Genomic DNA, 8,308 nt, shown 5'->3' with positions numbered 1-8,308 from the left:
GCGTGTGTACACGTCTGTGCACAGGTATTCGCGGTGGGGACCAGAGGTCACTACCAGGTGTCTTTCTCAATTGCTCCCCGTTATTTTCTGAGGTGGGACTTCTTGCTGCACAGGAAGAAGCTCATCTCTGACAAGACTGGCTGGCCCACGAGCCCTTGATCCTGTCTTCACCCCTCTCTCTAAGCACTGGGATTTAGATGCCGCCACACTCAGCTCTTTTTACATGGATGCAGGGGATCTGAACTCAGGCCCTCGTGCTTGTGCGGCAAGCACCTTACTAATTGAGCCATCTCTCCAGGTCCTATATGAAAACAATGAACAATCTATTTTCTGAGGCTGGGGAATACAGCTCCGTTGGTAAAGTGTTTGCCAGGCCTGCATGAGAAGAGCTAGCTTTTCTTATTTGAAAATAGTTACCACCTGGCTTATGTTCCCTGGGTCTGTGCCCCAGCAACACATAAACAGGTCTGTTGGTACCTGCCTATAATCTTTAGTACTTGGGAAGTGAAGGCAGGAGGATCAGAAATTACAGGCTAGCCAGAGATACATGATGCAGTCTCAAATTACTTTTGATCCTCGGTTGGCGTGAAGGGTCCGAGAGTAAGAATATAAAAATATAGATTCCAAAAATAAGAATGTAGAAATAAAAAAATACAAAGTTATAAGTCTAGGAGAATGAGAACAGACAGACTGTCAGCACCTTGAGGATTAACTATTAATAGCGGGTTATTTCTCTTTACAACCCTTAACTCTATTTACAAGGCCAAAGCATCTCTCTGCAAACTGAGAGCTAGCCTACAGATACGAGCTGAGTCAACTTTTAGGAAATAGATATATGACCTCTGGGTTATGCCTTATCCCTGCTATGTGATCCCTGGCAGCATCAAAGAAGAGAGCGCAGGGCTTCAGTAAACACCACCTGGAAGTACTAAGAAAGACAATAGACAAACACTAGTTTAACTGAGAAACTCTGTTAATGGCGAGTGTAAAGTAAGACAATCTGTATCTGAGTTTTACCTTGAGATTGTAAAAATTCCTTTGTTCAGACGTAATGCTTGGTGCCTACTATAAAAAGATGGGTTCAGAAACCAGCCTCCACCACAGCCTAACAAAAAAACAAAAACCAAAAAACAAAACACACACAAAAAGACATCTCTGGCTGTGGTCTCAGCTAGCTGATAAGCTTTTTGTGCCCCATGGAGATTTATTTTATTTTATTTATTCCGGGATTCTGGATTCTGCTTTCTGGAATAAAATTTGCTTCTGGTTTATTAGACTTTGGTGGTCTGTCCCCATCTTTGCGCGACTCCCCCTGGACCCAGCAGGCGGAATCTACATATACAGAGAGTTGACTATATGAGTACAGAGAGTTAGACAATACGCGAGCACAGAGGGCAAAAACCAAAACAAAACAAAGAGAAAAGAGGATAAAAGAAACCATCCAAAAAGCCCCAGAGAGAGCTATGGAAATTTAAGTGCACGGAGACACTTGCTTTTCTAACTTTCATTTTCATTGCTGACGGACTTAAATATGAGCTGCAAACTTATTCCTCCCCACTTGCTGGGACTTTATGCTTCTTTTTTCTTTTTGACAGTGCTTCTCTAGAGAGGTATTTTAAGTTCTTTCTCATTTTCATAGAATATCAGGGTGGATATATATATATATATATATATATATATATATATATATCCCACATTGGTCTTGAAACCAATGTTCCCTGTATGCTCTGTGCTTTTCTTGATTCAAACAATTCCATTGTAAGTCATGTATGGGCAAAGTTCCCTGGCTTAGGTCTTCTCATGAGAGAAGTCCTCTGCTTCCCTCAATTATAAAGCTTCAAGGAACAAATTTCAAGCAGCGAGAAGCTTTAATGTTCCCCAGTGTGGTGGTTTGGCATAGGAATGGAGTCCCCTGGCTCATAGATTTGAATGTTCGGTTCCCAGCTGATGGCCTGTTCAGGGAGGATTAGGAGGTGCAGCCTTGCTGGAGCTGGAGGGCTTAGGGGTTTCAAAGGCCCATGCCAGGCCCACTCCTGCCCGATTTCTGCTGAGTGACTGTGGGTCCTACGGGAGCTCTCAGATACTGCTCCAGTTCCATGCATGTCTGTTTGCCTGACGCCATGCCTTCTGCCATGATTGTGGACTGACCCTCTGAAATTGTAGTGAATCCCAATTAAATGTTTTCTTCTCTAGGCTGCCTTGTCACGGGTGTTTCGTCACATCAATAGAACAGTAACTAAGGCACCCAGTAACTGAAAATGTCACTCTGAAACCCTTCCTTCCAAGGCAAACTTAAATGCAATCTTCACAGCGCATCCATACCTGCAGTGCACTGCACTGCACTGCACTGCTGACGATGTCACAGCAGCAGGGGAACCCTAACTTTTCTATTTGGGAATAATTTATTGCCTTTTACCAGGGCCAGATACTGTCTAGGTTTTGTTGAACAGAAAGGTTGCAAAAAAACATAATTACACCTAAAGCACCGAACACAGAAACAGCAAACCACAGCATTGTAAGTGAAAAAAAAAAAAAAAAACAAAAAAAAACAAACCCAACAAAACATTTTCATCCTTACACAAATATACAATGAATCACAGATCTACTTAACTTATTAATAAAAAAGTAAGCAGGATGGTATAGTAAGTTCAAAGGATACAGCAGACTGAAATCACAGACACACACAAATCACGGCCCAAGGATAAGGCGGCAAATGTAGACCAACATGGGTAAATTCTAGAGGTCCACTCATCTCAGGGATTCCTGCACTACTGGATAGCCGGCGTTTGCAATTCTACACACCATATGAACCTCCACTTTGCAAACATCCATGTCTCTCTCCCTCAGAAAGACTGATGCCCCGTGGGGAGGCAGACATTGTTCTAGCATGCCCGAATGGATCAAATCTGGATCATTTTGTCAGATAGTACAGGTTTGGTTTTTGCCTCTTTTCCCCATCTTTCTTTTAATTCTATAACCTATCACTCTGTAATATAAGTCTGAAACAAGTCTAGGAACATGCGACCACCTAATGTTCCCAGGGCCGTTACACACACAGACTCTGAGCCTGACACAGCATCCTGAGATCTTCAGGCACTCCTACCTTTTCACAGAGAAGACCGGCGGGCTCTGGGGATCAATCTCTGCCCACATTCCTGGTCAGAATCAGGGCCACAATGCACTAGCGAGCTTCTGAAAGACAGACCTGGCAGGGGGAGGGTCTTGCTTACATTCAGCAACTCTACTGCCCACTGGATACTAAGTCGATGGCTTTACGCAGGTGCTGTGCTTTGTAAGTGAATAAACTGAGGCTCAAGATCACCTACTGGCAAGTTGGTGGGTCCTATAGTTGCCAATTCTCCCAAGAAATCCAAAGGTATTTCTGGTACAAAACCAACTGGGGTTAGCCTGTCTTGCACCATCTCAAACTTGACCGCTGGAGGCCAGGACCTCAAGGCAATGGGAAGGCCCCACTTCTCTGCTGTACCTAAACCTACTGAGCCTAGAAATGACCTCATTTTACCCTTTTCCTTTCCCCCGTGGAAACAGCCTCCCTTTCTAGTGGAGCTGATAGACTTCACAAGAAGGTGTTGTGACAGGCAACAGCTCAAGGTGCTATTTCTATCAGGGTGATTTGCATTTCAAAAGGATTCTATTTGGGCTCAGATGATTTCCCTCAGGCTTCCTAACCTGTAGGCAGAAGTGACTGGAGGGGATGGCAGCGCTGTTCTTACCCTAGACAACAGCTGAAGCGGTTAGTGCCTAGCTCCAGGGAATCCAGGGTGCAGGGAAGTGGAGGCAGAAAGAAAGGCCGTCTGGTTCTGCCTACCAGGGCTAGAGGGTTCATTTCACCTGCAAGTCACAAGTTTCAGAGCTGTCACAGGGCCTTTGGAGTAGTTTCCAAACTGGCAGTGATCCCACGTTGTGTAGGAAGCCAGGCCTGAGAACGACCCCTGATTGGCTGGACAAGGACTCCCGATGGGGTCGGGTCCAATTCTAAGGGCTTCACACTCAAACAACTCATTTAATCTTCACAAAGCCGTGGGGGTGGGGGGTGGAGTGTGTGTGAGAACACCGAAGGTGAAGTTGTGCAAACTTCCGACAGTCAACCAGACGGCAAGGCTAGGCTTCAGTCAGGAGTGGTTCCAGGCTGGCGCTCCCTCCCAGACAACATCCTTCATTGCTTCTCACTTCACCTGGTTTTCATCTTCCGAAGGGGTGTGACCTGTGTGCAAATATGTTCCAGAAGACATGCCTTCTCACCCTGCTAACCCCTAGCAAGGTCTAGCAATAAAGATTTCAAGGACCGAAAGGCTATTACAGAAAAACAAACCAGACCGCTGCAGAGAAGACAGGGAATGGCAGAATACTGTGCCTTACGAACACACCTTGAGCCCAGGACTCAGTTATCTTACATCATCACCAGAAAAAAATAAGCGCCTTACAAGCACCGATCATATTAATACATTCCCGTGGAGACACAAACCGGAAGATGAGCCAAGGCATAATTTTAAGGCGTGCAGAATGGAAGTGATAGGATATGGCAATACCCATGCCAGCAGCTGCAGTCAAGGGACCAAGGAGCCCGGGATTCCAAGGAGAGGGCATCTTTCACTACTTTGCACACAGAAGCTGAAGAACTCCAGTGTTCTGGATTCTGACTGCACGCTATTAATTAAGCCGAGGGCTTGGTCCATTAACCAATCACCGTTCCCCCAAAGAATCAATTTGGGGACCTGTGGTCACGGTTCCTAGGTTGAGGAGGGCCTTCTCTTTTCCACCAAGATGACCATGAAACTCAACTGCTGGCATGGTGCCAGACAGACAAACACATGTGCCCAGAAGGCTGTTGTTTTCAGTAGACCCGTGTTTATTGGCTTAGATACTGAAATATAAATGGCAGGACGGGTGATGCGGACGAATGAGTCCCAGAGAACAGGGTCCTACTGTGACGCTGGCCTTGAGACCCTTGCCCCCTGCTGAAGAAGCAACCTCACATCTGTATTCACTGGCAGATGATGGGCAGGGCTAGGAATATGAACTTTAAGCACAAGACAAGTTCTATTTAAAAGGAGAGTCTGTTTTGAAGCATCTGGAAGTGATTTAAAATAAATTATTCATTATACTTAATTGTAGTCATTACGAGCAGAGTCAGATGATTCTCATGACCTTAGCAGCCGGCTATCACCTCCCACCCAAGCGGTCAACACGCAAGGAGTTAGAGACAACCTTGTTTTCCCAAGATATAATTAAGAACAGAGTACAGGCCAAAATGTCTTGATTCCCACATCTTTGCAGCTCTATCCATCGACAGCTTACAAGAATGCTTCAGTTGGATAAAATATTATAAATGAGTGAGACATTTTTCTTTTTAGGAAGAGTTCAAAGCACCATTCTTTGACAGCTCTCAGAGTAGAGGCGGCAGCAATGCCTTCGAAGGAACTGATTGGCTACAGTCATGTGCACTGCGCTGTTTGCTGGGTAGCGAATGCAGAGGAGCCGCTTGACACCACCCGTAAGATGCAGACAAGACAAATAGCACGCTGCATCTCCTGGGCGAGCTGACTCATGGGAAAACCTACAGAATTCCTCCAGAAACAGGGCTTTGCTCTGTGCAGCTAGGTCCTGGAAACCTGACCCGGGTGGGAAGGAAAGACAAGACAGACACACAGAAAAGCTGGGATCCAGATGGCCGGGACTCTCCGATGGAGAAGCCACGTGCTTATTATGCACAGGTGAACAGGAAGGTGGGGTTATCGCATACAGCAGAACAAGGAGGCAAGTTTAGCCAATCTCCATGGGGCTGAGACCCACAGTCATGCCCAGGCTAACAATCCACCTCATTTAGGATGCTATGTTCTTTGCAACAGAGGCTAAGGGATTTGGGGCGCTTAGGTGGTGTCTCAAATTTAGAAACAATGACGGAGAGCATGGTATGTATGACCCTGGCTAAGCAGCATCCCTAAGCATTGACCATGTCTTGATTTTTCTTTCTTGGGCTGCAGCAGGGAACGGAACTCATGGCCTGCTGCATGCTAGGCAAGTTCTCTGCTGCAGAACTACACTGCCAGCTCCAAGTGGCAGAGCTTATTGCTTAGTTCGGTGTAACTGGACTTTCTTTGGACTGCCAACTCCCAAACAATGACACGGACTTATTACTATTTATGAAAGCTTTGCCATTAGCTTAGGCTTATTCCCAAGTAGCTTTTATAACTTAAATTAACCCATTTATATTAATCTATGTTCTGCCATGTGGCCCCTTACCTTTCCTCCATACTGTATGTCTGACTTCCTTGGTGTCTTGCTGCTGAATCCCCCTCCTCTGACTCTTCCACAGAGTTCCTCTATCTCCCCTGATGTCCCGCCTATCCTCTCCTGCATAACTACTGGCCATTCAGCTCTTTATTAAATCAACCAGAAAGTGCCTTAGGCAGAGGAGGTAAGACAGACACATTTTCCAAATGTACAAAAAAAAAAAATCCTACAATTGGCTCCATACAAACAGATGCTCTAAGACGTTGTGTTTTCTTACTTTTTTCTTATTCATTTTTGCCTAGGCTGGCTTCAAATTCATGATGCCCCTGCCAAAGCCTCTCAAGGGCTGGGATTACAGGCTTGCTCAGACAAATCAGCCTTCCTTGTGTTCTACTCAACCATCATTCTGAACATATATATTCACACTTCTGCAAGATTTAACTTAAAAATCTACATGTGTCTGTTGCTGGGTCCTAACGTCTTTCCTGAGGGAATGAGGGAAGAACGTGTGTGTGTGTGTGAGAGAGAGAGAGAGAGAGAGAGAGAGAGAGATTGATTCAGTCATGCTCCAGTGACTCTCTGGAGATAATCTGTGGAAGTTGGTTTTCTACACCCAGCTAAACTGTCTAAAGGCTTCAGACTTGCCAGCACTCTTTTGACGTCAACAGGAACCCGATTAGAGGCTGGGACTCACTCAGGTAAGAGTGTTCAGCAAGGAATAAGAGCAATGGGCTTTCCACAGGAGATGAAGGTACAGGATGACAGCAGTGGGCATGCAATTCCACAGGACACGCAGAAAGCCAGAAGGCCGTCCAGATGGGACTGCTCACTGACCTTAAGTGTTGGGCAGTGTGCGAGGCTAATGGTATCTTGAGCCAGGCTAGCTCAATGGGCTGTGAATTTCTCTAAAGGTATCCAATGTGCAATCAATCAAATGGATGCAAATGAAAATGGAGGGATGCTTTTCCGTGCCATCAGGAGTTCAAGGCTAATTAGCCCCATTTCACTTAGCAGCTCAATACCACGACAGTTCTCAACTCCTTTTACTTCTTGCTCAGCCATGCTCGGCATGTCAGCTATCTGTCTTATAGTGGCAAGACAGCACTCTCCAAACACCTTTGCCCTTGTGACCACAGCTGCCAGGCAGCAGGATTGGAGACCTGGGTTCTCAAAAACTGTTCCCAGCAAATTCACCTTTCTTCCAAGATTACTCGGCTGGACTCTGTGCTAAGCCTACCCCTGCTCTTGTGCCCGGGACTCAGAGGAGATATGCATGTGGCTGGATGAGTAATACACACCTGTGACCCATAGGAGGCACTGTTGGAGCACCCCAGGTTGTCACCAGAGCAACCTCTGGGAGCCACACCACACAAACAGAAGAGGAAAATGGCTGTGGGGGAGGTGGTAAGGCAACGAAGAGAAGAGAGGAGAGGAGAGGGAGAGATGTAAGGGATTCTGGTGAGAAGTTTTGGGGGAGGGTATCTGGTAATAGGGATGTAAAAACCCAAGGAAATGAAATAAATCTGACAGTGACTAATTACAGGAAAAGTAAAATGGCAGCGAGTATAAAATAGCAGCTCCATATGTCATAATCCAACTCAACAATCTATGTAGAACCCTTGTATCGGATGCAGCTGCACTGGGGTGAGGAGGGAAGGGGAATGGAAGTTCACAGCGTGTATTTTCTGCAGTATGATGTCATAAGTATATAACATGTATATATTCAAATACATAATAGAAAGCATATTTAGAATCTGCCAGAGCTAAGATTGCAAGTTATTATGAGAAGTGTGAGTTTGGGGCTTAGGAGATGGCTGTTTTTGTTACAAGCTGCACAAAAATGCTTTTTAAAATTACACATGTACTTATCTTTTCACTTCTAAGGATGAAACATGGAGCATCTCCATCTCTCTGAGTGGCCCTTTCTATAGAGAACTCAAATCCAACAATGCTATATTAATCAGACAGAAGTAAAATCAAACTGTCTTTTCCCCATTTACCTTCTCAGTCCATGCTCAGATGCCCTGAGAATCCAACTAGTTGCGACAGGTGC

This window comes from Microtus oregoni, unplaced genomic scaffold (genome assembly GCF_018167655.1).
Source record: "Microtus oregoni isolate MIOR12 unplaced genomic scaffold, Mior012 000012F_ref0000307, whole genome shotgun sequence".
Taxonomy (NCBI): Eukaryota; Metazoa; Chordata; class Mammalia; order Rodentia; family Cricetidae; genus Microtus; species Microtus oregoni.
Note: the sequence above shows the minus strand (reverse complement) of the source record.